Here is a 13592-nt window from a genome sequence, read left to right as displayed (position 1 = left end):
CATTCATAAATACACGTGGACACAATCTACAAGAAACCTAAAATCAATTATTGATCACACAATTATGAGACAAGAAACGAAATTGACCGTACAAGATGTCAGGGTCCTTAGGGGAGTCACATGTGGTAGCGACCATCACTTACTCAGAAGCACAATTGTACATAACACAAAAAGAGACAAACACGAAGTAGAAAAGCCGAAAATACAAACAACTACAAAAAGATATAATTTAGATGGGCTCGACCATGAAGGTACAAGGGAACTATATAGGAAACGTCTAGATCAGAAGTTAACAGAAACGAGATTCCAAATTCCTGAAGAATATCATGAATATATCAAAACGTGCATCCACTCGGCTGCATATGAAGCATTAGGAACATATGAGACTACAAAAACTAAAAAACCGTATTGGTGGGACCCAGATATAGAAAACGACATAAAAGAGAAAAGAGAGAAATATCAGAAATACCTAAACAAAAAAAATGACGGCGACAAAACGGAATATAAGAAAGCTCAAGCTCGCGTTCGAAGAAAGATAACTGAGAAGAAAAATAAATCCTGGGAAAGAAACTGCTCCAAAATAAATACATATCTAGGTGGCACAAAAAGTACGGAGAGCTGGCGATTAATAAATCAATTAAGGCAAAACCAAAAGAAGGACATAATATCAACAATAACAATGGACAAATGGGAAACACATTTCAAAACATTACTTACAGAAAACCGAACAGAATTTAAAACAAATAATGAAATATCACAAGTAACAATAATAGCATCTCCGTTAAGAATAACGACGAAAGAAGTTAAAGAAATATGTAAAAACCTAAAAAACCGAAAGTCCGCTGGTCCAGGAGAAATACCAGGAGAACTAATAAAATACGGGACGGAGAATTTATATCGCCATCTAACAAAATTGTTTCAGATGTGCATAGACGGGGCTGATATACCAAGTGACTGGAAAGGCTCTTATATCACAACTATTTTTAAGAAAGGAAGTAGGGACAGTTGCTCAAACTATAGAGGACTAGCAGTAACGAGCACACTAAGTAGAGTATATGGTAAAATATTGAAAAAGAAAATTGAAGCTGAATATAAGGAGATAGAAATAGAGGAACAAGCGGGATTTAGAGCTGGGAGATCAACAGTAGACCATTTGTATACAGTAACACAGGTTTTAGAGAAAAAAACAGCCAAAGATCAGGAGGTACATCTCCTCTACATAGACCTTCAAAAGGCTTATGACAGCATACCTCTAGAGAAACTATGGGAGGCTTTAGAAAAAACGAACATTAATTCAAATGCGATAAAAGCGGTCAAAAATCTATATAAAGATATAACAGCTAAAGTCAAAATACAGGACACTTTTTCTGAGCCCATACCAATTACAAAGGGCCTCAAACAAGGATGCTGCCTGTCTCCTGTATTATTCAAAATATACCTACAACAAGCCTTACAAAAATGGATGAACAAATGCAGAGGAATGGGAATCCCACTATTAAATGAAACAACATTATATACCCTTTTCTTTGCGGATGATCAAATACTCTTAGCACAAGATCATGATGATCTAGAATATATGGCACGAAAGTTAGTAGAAGAGTATGGAAAATGGGGATTAGAAGTTAACATCACAAAAACTGAAAGTATGACTGTAGGAGGAACATCTGGAAATATAACATTGGAAGACGGAAGCCTAATAAAAGACTGCCAGGAGTATAAATATCTAGGACTAAAAATAACGCAGGACGGAAGACTAGATGAGGGAATAAAAGAAAGAATAATACAAGGAAGAAAAGCAATAGCCATGCTGAATGGGATCTTGTGGGACCAAAGTATATCCAAAACTAATAAAAAAACCATATATAATACAATAATAAAAAGTATCATCACATACGGAAGTGAGGTATGGCAGCTAAAGAACAAAACAGAAAATATGTTACTAGCAACCGAAATGGACTTCTGGAGGAGATCGGCTGGAAGATCAAAAAAAGAAAAATTAACAAATAAAAAGATAAGAGAGATCATGGGAATAAAACATACAATAGTAGACGACATAAAAACAAAACAACTTATATGGTTTGGACACGTACAGCGCATGCCCGAAAACCGAATCCCGAAACAAATACTATTGTGGACACCGCAAGGGAAAAATAAAAGGGGAAGGCCTAGAAAAAGTTGGAAGGAGGGAATAGAAAAGGAACTAATAGAAAGAGAATTACCAGACCAGCTATGGTTAAATAGAGAAGAGTGGAGGTTAGGTGTCGGAAAACGGCGTAGAACGTTCTAGACCGACATATATATATATATATATATATATATATATATATATATATATATATATATATATATATATATATATATATATATATATATATATATATATATATATATATATATATATATATATATATATATAAATATTTTTTTAATACCTTTTTATTTTAACCAACACTTCATTTCAGAACTCCATCTCTACACTGGTTCTTCTTATTACAAACCGTATAAGTTATTCTTTACCTAAAAGAAAAATGCCAGAAAAGTAGTACATACATACGAGCTTTTTTTTTTAAATTTAATTATTAAGCTTAAGTTTGCGTAGCGTTGATACTACAAATACTACAATTCTGTTAACTCTTTGTACCTTTTTACTTGTATTTATCGATTTATATCGATAACATTTTGATTAGCTGTAAAATTGTTGATAACAAGTTAACTGAAAAAAAAAAATTCTAAGGTATTTAACACCCTGCATTATTCTAATTACAATTACTTAACACACTTTATATTTTATTCTACTTATTTTTGATATATTGACAAAAATAGCACAAACAATGACGATGTTTATTTAAAAATTATTTAAAGCTATTTTCATATTAATTAAAATAAGAATAAATTAAATCCTTTTACTATTTATTGTATGTGACCACCATTTGGTTCAACACATTTGTTTCAACTTTAATTGTCCGATTTTTGCAATTCAATAATAGTTTCGAGTGATCCCTTAACTGATTGATTACCATTATAATGCTTTGCCGAAGTTCGACGATATTATCATCAATTCAAATTTTTTTACTTAAGTACGTAGTAGTTGTTAGAAATAGTCGATTTACAAAAATGTGCACTTTTTTTTTTATAAAATAACGTTTTTTTTCCTAATGTCTCACTTTGACCCACCTCGACCACAAATACATATAAAGGTCCTCAGTGGCATGGTGGCAAGCTCTGCCCAATACTTCGTTGCTGTTTATATTCAATTTAGTTCGCTTTCGGACCTGTTGCTAGTCGTTATTTTCTTTTTGGCAGTCTAGCATTAGTGCGCTTGTGATGTTGTTTATTTTTTGTTAGTTTGAAGTTAGCCATGGAGTTGGTTGAAAGGTAAAATAAACAGACATAATCTGTGAATCAATTACCATTCTCTGTGCTTTTTATTACGTTTGGTAAAGAAACATTTTCCCGACGGTTAATCATCAAAAGATAGACAACATCATCTCTTGGGGAAACATATTCTCTGGTTGCTATCAGAAAAATGTGATCCCAACTGGGTTGCTAAAAATGAAGCACCTGAAATTAAATATCGATGCAATACATGTTCAAAATTTCGATGTTTAGATTGTTTCTTTGAATGGCATAATGCCAATTCGAAACGTGAATCACACCAACACGTATTTATTTGTATCTTTTTTATGGGTAATGATAATTTTTATTTTATTTCTTAAACAAAAAGGTTTTCGAGTAATGCTGGATTACACAGGTCCACCACATACAGGTCAAAAGGATTAAAATGCAGCCAAAAGATTGATTGATTGATTGATCCTTTTCTATATATTTTTCATTGACTTAGTGGGTCAATTTTATCCACCGAAGCCAGAAGCACAATAATTCACACACTATGGTATCTCAGAAATATTTTGATGCCAAAAATGTTGACCCGCTAATACCCACCAGGGCGCTTTACGTGTGAATGTAAAGTCCGGGCTCTTGGATATTTCGTATTCAGAAAATTTTTTGACCCGTCTGACCATCTTGCTGTCATAATTATTGTGTTAATAGATTTAGGGGTAGATCTTCTAGTTATTGTGCCAAATTGCATCTCAGAGATGCAGATTGCCAGTTAATTTTTGATCTAAAAATATCGGACTCGTATATTTTTCTAGGATTGTTTTTAAAGCAGTATCTCATATTTTGTCTGTTACAGCTCTTGCAAAATATATATACATATATTTTTATATGTTTTAAAAAATTCCAAACAAAACTACGTCCTCCGTTCGCATTGTTCTTCACTGAGCTGATGAATTTCACGAAATTTAAGTGTAGTGAAATTATATTTCGAAACTGAGTCTACTAAACTGCCTGTCTTCTGTGCTTCAAACAACCCTAATATATTTGTTTTCTTCAATCAAAATAAGTTTTTCCATCATATATGTCTAATATTACACACATTAACGGTTTCTTCAAACTTCTTTGCAAGCTTATGCCTTATATCACTGATAACTGTGTCAATAACTAATCAGTCTTAATCGATATGGCTTAGCAATATGTTTAATATAAGGATGACGTTAATTATCAGTCACAGCACTCGTCAAAATAACATTACATTTTTTCCAATTTCTCGAAAACAAATGGAGTAAAATATAAAGCATAGTATATAATTGTAATCAGAATAACTTAATACTAATAATTAAATATACAGCATCGCTTGGCTGTTAACCCTACACCTTGTCATCTTTAAAAACAAAAAAGTTCGTTTCAAATTATCTTTTTGGTAACTCTTATAGAAAAAAAACAATGGAGCACACAGCGGTCTTCTTACATAGTAAAATATAACGCCATAAAAGCGCAGAATTCAGTTTACTTACTCTAATTTTTCTCAGATGATGTTCGGTTGGCCACAAATCCAACAAATCGTATGGCAAAAAGTAAGGATACCTGTCTCTAACCCTCAACGGCCAATACAATCCCAAAAATTTGTCGAAATAATACCTATGTTCGTTGTAGTAATTCATCTTGCTTCCGTACGTTCTGTCATATCTCAAGAGCAGCATTTTATCTCAATCGGTATGCCTAACCTTGCGTTAAAAAAAAACTGCGACCGCGATAACGTTGCTCAAGTTTTTGAGGACGTAATTTGGATGCAGTATAAATGTGTTATAATTTTACTAGCTGAATATCTGCCAAAACGTCGTGTCCCACGTTTGCTTTTGTAATGGAAGAAAAATAGATGGGACGCGTTATAAATATTGGCTAAACATAACCGACCAAGTCATGCGATCCTTAAATATTGGATTGGATGGCGATCGCTATAATACGCAAAAAGTTAATTTAAAGTGAAAATTTGTAATACTAAAAAGCATTGGGAAAATTTAAAGTGAAATTTATGTCTTGTATACAGAGTGTCCCAAATTATAACAGCATATTTTATGTTCAAAATAAGTTCTAGTTTTCTATGTACATAAACTTATATTCAAAAACGCCCCTAATGGAACCACATGCAATAAAAGGAATGTAACATACATAAAAATACTTTTTTATTAATATTTTCGAAACCGGTTGAGAAATTTTAGCGTTTTAGTAGTTTTGGCATGCTGAATCTGATTCTAAAATTATAAATGTCAAATTTTATTCAGGGACGTAACTTTTAAGGAGTGTAGGTAACAGAAACCGCAATAACATTTTTGTGGGTTGAGTTTTAGACTTCTTTCTTATAAAATCGAAAAGAACCAACTTTCAACATAAGTTAATAGTTACTTTGACAATTAGATTAAATGCTAATACTTACTTAAGTTTTATTACAAATGATCTTGCCGAATTGTTAGAGAATATTCCCATATGTACTCGTATGAAGATGGAGCACGGTAGAAAATGAAAATTTTTGAAAGTGGATAAGTCACTTTGAGGTTCTTAGTAAATATCAAAATATTAGAATAGAATCACGACTATGTATTGAAAATAATGGAAATGTGTTTGAAAACTTTAATGTTCTATAAGGAATTATGAACTAAACTTACCGATTACCATTATTTTGTCTTTCATAAAAATAGCGTACTAGTGAGTCATTAAATGAAAATTAACAAATATAATCCCATTGATCTGGTTCCTATGCCTACTTTTCAATTTTTGATGAATACATAAGATAGGCATGCTAAACAGCGTGTTTTTTAAATCCATTTTTCTCGCAAACGATCCTCCCTAGGCGTCACATTCAAGGCGTAACAAAACACACCGATCCGATTTTACAAGTTTATAGTTTGGTCCACTAATTTTAAGACATCCTGTAGTATCAACCTATCAACAATTTGTTAATTATTTTTGGTCATTTTCCATTAAGTCCCCGTTCATTAATCTCGATTGCCGCCTATTCCCTAATGTTTTTCTATACCGATACAGTTTGTATTTAATTTACGATTTAATGTATATCAACCGACTAATTCAATTTAATTCGTTGTCGAATTAATAGGCGAATCATTAAAAAACGTTTCGTAATGTTCTTTTGGCAAAAATTACAAATTACGAAATTATAAAAACACACTTTCTTGAAATTAAGCCCAAAAATTCGCGACCACAGAGCACTCGGTAATGCTGATAAGAGGTTACACAGAGATCTCGAAAATATCGAAAAAAGAAGATGCAAAAATCACAAAAATAGTCACAGGAATTTTATTTTCTGAAATGTTTTATTGCACGATTCTTAGTGTGGTATTTGGTTTTCTCTTGAACGGATATGGTTTTAAAATATCCATTAAAATGTCGGATTAACTTTTATTGTTTTTTTTAATACACTTTATCAAAAGCAATTAGGTAAATTCTGCACCTACATTGTCCCAAATATTAAAATGTTAAAAATTATATCTGTATCGGATTTATTATTTACTATTTACAAACCTTCTGGATTCCTCCTGCGTCGATTGTCGAACCAAACTTGCTGGCGTTTCGCCAATAATATTGTTGGTTTCTTCAGAGCTTAACTCAGGGAAACGTAACTGAAAATTCCAGGAGGATTAACGAAACGTCAGCAAATTCCATTTATCAACAACCGATGCAAAAACTGTATCAAATTATATTACTATTTAAAAATCCTCTGAATTCCTTCTGCATATATTGGCTTCTTCAAAGCTTAACTGGAGTTAAGTTGATTGGCGAAACATCAGCAAGTTCGATTCATCACCGACGGAGGAGGAATCCAGAAGATTTGTGGAATTTAAAATTATAGAGTCGCTTACCTGAAATCGTATTTTTTGTCGAACACTAATTAATGCATGTTAAATATTTTTCGGAATCGATTATTACTCAAAAAATATTTTTACACAACTATTTTTATGTATTAATACTTATATGCATAACAATATTATAAATAACTATATTATATATAAATATTAAAAATAAATAGAGTTAATAATTAGATAATTTATTGTTAACATCAGTTAAAGTTTTTTTGGCACTTTCGTTTTATTTTTTCAATGTATGATATTTGTTCTGATATATGTAGCGGTTTTATTAATTTTTAGCATTTTTATGTATTCAAATTAAAACAGAACAAGTCGTACGTACAAAAACTGCAATAACTTTTTGTTGAGTTGACTTTTAGACCATTTTCTTATAAAGAAGATATAAAATACGAAGAAATTTACAAAATATATTTATTTAACCATTTAACACATAAGGTATCAAATATTTACAGATACTGGCAAAATTATTTTCTTCAGCTGCTGACGATCGACAAGATTTCTTCAGTCACATTTCGGTGGAAGGGTTATCATCATCGGTCAAAGTACAAGTCGTTTCTTAGCTGCAAAGGACGTCCATTCATAAATACAAAAGCGCAGTTTTTCCTTGTTTGGCAATAAAGTAGCAAATGACACTAGAAAAGTGTACAAGATTTTGCTGGAAATTATCGACTATTAAAATCAAATATTCTCCATTTGAATGCAGGAAAAAATTACAGTATCTCTCATAAATACACCCGAGAATTTCAATTGTATGTGGCATATTTTCAGTTATGGCCATTTGTATTCGTTAGTGTATTGTATTTGTATTTTATATCGGCAGATGGCAGGTAATAATAATAGAGTAGAGTAGAGTAGAGTAAACTCCACTTAATATAGGTTTACTTTTTGCTCGAAACGTGAAAGTTTTATTCTAAGTTGCTAAAAACATCAATACTTATAAAACGTCGGCGACCTCAACGTTTCTACTACTACCGTTAAAAAACCTACTGGGATGCAACTATATTTCATAACTCGATCAGTTCGATTCGGATTTCTAGTCTATTATTATTATTTAGCTACTAAAGATATAGAGGGCCTGCTAATGCTGATAATACAGGAACTTATTAAGCATGAAATTTTTTTTCAAAAGATTCATTCAATATGCACATGCACGCGATTTAACATTTAATTTTACTCAGGGAATTATAGAGGCATGCTCTTAAAATCATTAACCTTTTCTAAATATCAATGCCGCATCAATTTTAACCGTAGTAGGGCCACTGTATTAACTAATTGCTATATGCTATTTTACATGAAAATGTAATACACCAATTAACCAAACAAGAAAAGAAAAAAAAACAAGGAATCAAAGTATGATTAAATATTATGAACATGCTGTGAGATGAATCTTATCAATAGCTAGTTTTGTAGAAGAATTAAGCCTTAGAAGAAATATGTCTATGTGACTTAAATAATGATTGTAGTTGTTTTGCATTTGTGTAATTCGTATTAAAAAAGGCTCAATAAAATAAATTTAACTTTCTTAAAAATCTTGAATTTGCCAATACCTTTATACAACATAATATTTGAGGACATGCAACTTTATTAGATAATATTTTGAAACGAATTTAAATTTGGGTTGAATTTCAACACAAGGTAACGTAAAAGCTTTTTTTGGATGTTTTCAATATGCTAATGTATATAAAATCCATTTAGGTGCGACTTGACAAATGTGTTTTATTAAAGAATCATATTTTTCGGATTATTGAAATTTCTAGAAACTCACATCATAAATCCCAAGATTCGACACGATTTATCAACTATTATTTCAATATGTTTATTAAACAATGGTCTAACATTACCCCGAGATCCTTGACATAGGAAGTTATTTCAAGAAATATATTACTTAATTAAAATCAATGTTACTTATTAGCCTAGAAAAGTCTGGAAGTTATTAATCTTTATTTTGTTTTTTTAAGTATTCGGTAAAACTATTTCAGTCTGCTTGTAGTTCCCAGCAATATCAACTTATGTACAGGGTGTACGAAATAAAGTTTCCGTTAAACTTGAATCATTTTTTTTTTTAATTTTATATACCTTGTAGATTATTGCATTTTTTGATTCCCTGAGAAATTCTAGATATATTTCATGTATGTCTTATAAGAATTTGGTCACGTAAATGTAAGAGTTCATCCAAAAATTGTTGTACCGAGAAGTCTCGTTTACGGATATTTTATCTGATCTTTTTTAAAGCATTACTTTTGTTGTTTTGTAAATCAATAATACAGAACTTGTGTCAAACTGACAAGTAAATAGATGTTACCTAATGCCTTCTACAAAGTCGTATTAATTTTTAATACCAAATCGGGTTTCTAATTCAAACAATTGACGTCATTTTTGCTAACCTCGTATTAATTTACATAGAAAATATCTACTAAAAAAATGCAATAATATACAGACTGTTCTATTTCAAATAAGAAAGCTCGTATTTACTCCAGATTAATGGGTGAATCAGTATATATGTGGTTTCTAAGTTAAGAGAAGTATTAAAGTAAGATTTGAATTAACCGCTTTCATTTTACAAAATGTGGTGGTTGTAAAAATTTTCAAATTGTCACTTACTCTAATATCCCTGAATGCTTGTTCGGATGGACTGTCGCTCAAATAATACCAATAAGACCTCGGAGAAGGCCAGTAGTACGGATACCATTCCCTGGAGGTTATGGGCCAATCTGTATGGAAGCTCAGTGGGCGATATATTTTGTAGTGATAAAAGAATTTCGCATCTGGCCAGAAAGAATATTCGTAGCCCGAAATTGGATTCCTCAAATAAGTCAGCATCTTCTAAAAGCAACGCCAATATAGCAAACTTAAACGGCAAATTATTTATTAACATTTCATTCACTTACCGTAATTTTTCAGACACCTATGCTTCGAACAACCTTTTCCGGCGATCTCCACTTGACTTTTGCCTTAGTTAATATGAAATAGAATATTTTGACCGGGGTCTGGAAAGCTTCCAAAATTTTTTTATCCATTTTTCATTCGATGACTAACGCCTTTAAATAGAACTTTTGTGCATCGCTAAGGTAAACCTTCCAAACACCTTTTGGATTTGTCATAATGTTTTTTTTTTTGTATGCCGACGATATTTGGCACAGGTTTTGTTATTAAACGCTAAATGAACATTGAGTACGTGCTAATTTGCTTTTTATTGTTTATAAAATTTATCCAAGGGACCGGGATTTTCAAAAAGGTAATTCGTTAAATAACCGGTAATTAGACTTTTGAAGTAGTTAAAATTGTATAGTTTTTCTTTCCGTTATTTATAGACAAAAAACATTGTCTCTCAATAAGAGAGCTAAACATAACTTTTTCCCAATGCAAAAAAGAAAATATCAACTGTTATAGGGTAGGATAAAATCAGAAGGAGAGGAGGGTAGGAAGAGAAAAGGCAGAGGATTTGTACTCACTGTGTAAAGTTTTATTCTTATATACCCGGAATATTATTTTCAAAATTTATGAAGGACTGACTAAAAGTTATTTAGAATAATTGAAATATGTAAATGATTAAATCCCTTTTATTGTAATTTATTGTAATATTGCACATTATCACGAAATTCCAAGCCAAGCTTATTTATTCTTTTCAATACAAACCATAATATTTTAGCAAACAAAATATTTCAACTTGCATTTTTAATTAGTTTTAGCCGACTTTCTAATGAGAGCGAAAATCTAGAACTCAAAAATTTGGAGTTCTACCAAATTCATATCTCCCTTTTACCATTCCAAAAACATTACAAAAATGTTAGTAAAGCAGAACATGTGAAATGATCAGCGAAATCATTTGAAGTATTTTATTTTTCTCATAGCGGTTTCATATCCCTTATTTATGGTATTTGCATTAAATCGTAATAATTTCCATAAAAGAACTGCGTATTCCCAATTTTAATACTTGAGCAGCAAACCAGCTGGTATATTTATCAACTAAATTAATAGTCAAAAGCTATTGCCATTGCTCCCAGTGTACAGTAAGAGAAACAAAATGATGAAATGAGGTAACTTGAAATATTTTATTGTTCTCGTCGCTATTGCAATTTTTTTTATTTTTATTTGGTTATTTCCAAAAGGATATCCAAACAAGCATACCGTGCCCTTTTAAAGGTTGGCACAAATTAACCAAAACAATTCCTAATTCTAAGCAGAATAATTCTGAAATTATCTTTAAAACTAAAAAAGAGGTTAAAAATTACTCTAACAATTAACTCTTTCTTACTACTAAGTAAAATATTATTTTAAATTTATTAAATTAAACGTAGTGGTAAAAGGTTAAAACAACATTGAAAATCTTGCGTAATTCTTAATATAAATTAGCGCGTAGTATCTAAAATGTTTTCAATATGTGCTTTAAATAATACGTTAATATGTAACGTGATACCCAAGACCAGAATGATCTTGGAATGTTTCAGCACTAAAAGTGTTAACATTACCATAAAAGTTTAGATCGTCTGCTAAAGCCGCATAATCTGTATGTAAAAAGCACTCTCCAATATCAGACAGAAAAATACTAAATATCAATGAACCCAAATGTGATCCCTGGGAAATACCCGTACTCTGCACACTTTCGGCTGATGCGACATATTGAGTTCTACGACTTAAATCGCTATTAATAAGACCAAAAATTAAGTTATGCACACCAAAGTTTCCAAGCTTGGAAAATTCCGCGCATGCTATTCCCTGCCTTTCTAAATTGTCAGATATTGTTGACGTGATTTAAAATTATATTCTATATATGGTACATTTGTGTATGTGTGTCCATTAAAGAATTGCGTATTTACAATTTCAACATTTCACATTCACACACAACATTGACACACTTCAATATATATTTATCAACTAAATTAATTTGCAAAAGCCATTGATATCACGTTCTCTCTCTCTTTCTCTCTCTAATTGCATCTTAAGGGACATTGCCAATCGAAACATCAGAGTAATTCCTAAAGAATCGGCAATCTTTCTATGAAAAATGGATAATTCTTTCTTCATGTTTCAACCATAACTCGACATCCAAAAAAAAATGATTCAATTTATCTTAATAATATGGAAAAACTAGCGCCCTCTAGGATCAATATGCAAATAAATTTCAAATTCGTAAATTTCAAATTCGTAAATTTCATGTCAAAAAACCTCAAATTAACAATTTATATTATTACATTATAAAAACTTTGTCCCATTCTTTGTGAATTTGCAATATCCCTTACGAGAGATTTATGTCAGAAATTCGGACTTGTTTCCCAGACATTCTGACTTGTTTTTCAGAAATCCTTACTTATTCTTCAACAATTTGCCTAAGTTAACTAAAAATATATTTTATTTTTGGTGACCTTGTAGCGTTTTCGTATAGAAATCAAAACCTATCGACTAGGTGAATAAGGACAATTGAAGTAACAATTTATCATCTAATTATTAGTAAACAACTATTCGGAGGGATAAAAAAGGATACCAACGGAATTTGATCGTGTCGCAAAAAACTGTCAACCTTGGTCATCATCATCATCTTTACAATATAGCTTTCCTTGTAGTACTTACGCTTAAGTTATCGATTTTGTTTTCGAGTTCGTTGAAATCGTAGTCCAGTGATCGATAATAAAGGGAGGGGTAATAGCTCAGGTAATAGTTCTTTAAAAAACTGGTCAGATATGACCTATAATAGGGCCAGTAGGAATACCAACTCCTAGGGTTGTAAGAATAGCTGCTCGGCCAGTAATAATAACGGCTGGGCCAGTAATAGGAGTAGGTCCTCGGCCAATCGTAGTACCACCGATATGCCTTCGGATAATAGGAGCTGCTAGGCAGACTAACAGTCGTATAATAGCTGGACCCTATAGGGTAGCTCCGATAATAGATCCGCTGGAAATAAAACACAACATTGATGCGTGGCGAAGGTTATTTTCTGCTGCGCGTTGGGGGTGATTTTTAAAATGAAAGCGGACGGTTAAAGATGATGGTGGCTTTTAACTTATTTGCATCGCCTGTCAATTCGTTAGCAGTGCAATATGGGCAGTTCGCAACATCTATTGTGTTCCAGTAGATCAGGAGATCAACGGATCAATTTCATTGTTGGAGCAACTCTACGTTTACACAAAACAAAACGAAAGCGTGGTAACTTGAAGAAGTAATCTAGTCTCATACGATGAAGTTAGTGAAAAAAGGTGAAAAGGAACCCCCTTTCCTCTCGTCTCTTCTTCCCAAGAAGGGACTAATACTTTGTGTATATGTTGTAGCGTCTGTTCCAGTAAACAAGTATTTTAATAAACTTGGAGTGGTTAAAAAAGATTTTTCCGAGTCTATCATTCTTCCTATGTGTGTCGCTATTGCAATTGCTTACCT

At 31.8% G+C, this 13592-nt stretch overlaps 1 protein-coding gene and 1 long non-coding RNA gene across 2 annotated transcripts in view; both read right to left on the bottom strand.

Annotated features, from left to right (window-relative positions):
* LOC132701657 (uncharacterized abhydrolase domain-containing protein DDB_G0269086-like) overlaps nucleotides 1–13107 on the bottom strand; it is a 105677-nt gene extending 92570 nt beyond the window's left edge. The window contains exon 1 of the mRNA XM_060669752.1: nucleotides 12792–13107. The gene's annotated coding sequence lies outside the window, so the exon portion shown is untranslated. The remainder of the gene's footprint in view (nucleotides 1–12791) is intronic.
* On the bottom strand, nucleotides 7611–12720 carry LOC132701660 (uncharacterized). Its single transcript, XR_009618805.1, has 4 exons — nucleotides 12706–12720; nucleotides 10112–10273; nucleotides 9825–10046; nucleotides 7611–7783 (listed from the first exon to the last, which is right to left on the bottom strand). It is a non-coding gene; the product is annotated as an uncharacterized LOC132701660 (long non-coding RNA).
* Nucleotides 13108–13592: the final 485 nt, after the last annotated feature.

This window comes from Cylas formicarius, unplaced genomic scaffold (assembly GCF_029955315.1).
Source record: "Cylas formicarius isolate icCylForm1 unplaced genomic scaffold, icCylForm1.1 PGA_scaffold_58__1_contigs__length_289150, whole genome shotgun sequence".
Classification (NCBI taxonomy): Eukaryota; Metazoa; Arthropoda; class Insecta; order Coleoptera; family Brentidae; genus Cylas; species Cylas formicarius.
The sequence above is the reverse complement of the archived record's forward strand: the minus strand, read 5'-3'. Positions and strand labels throughout refer to the sequence as shown.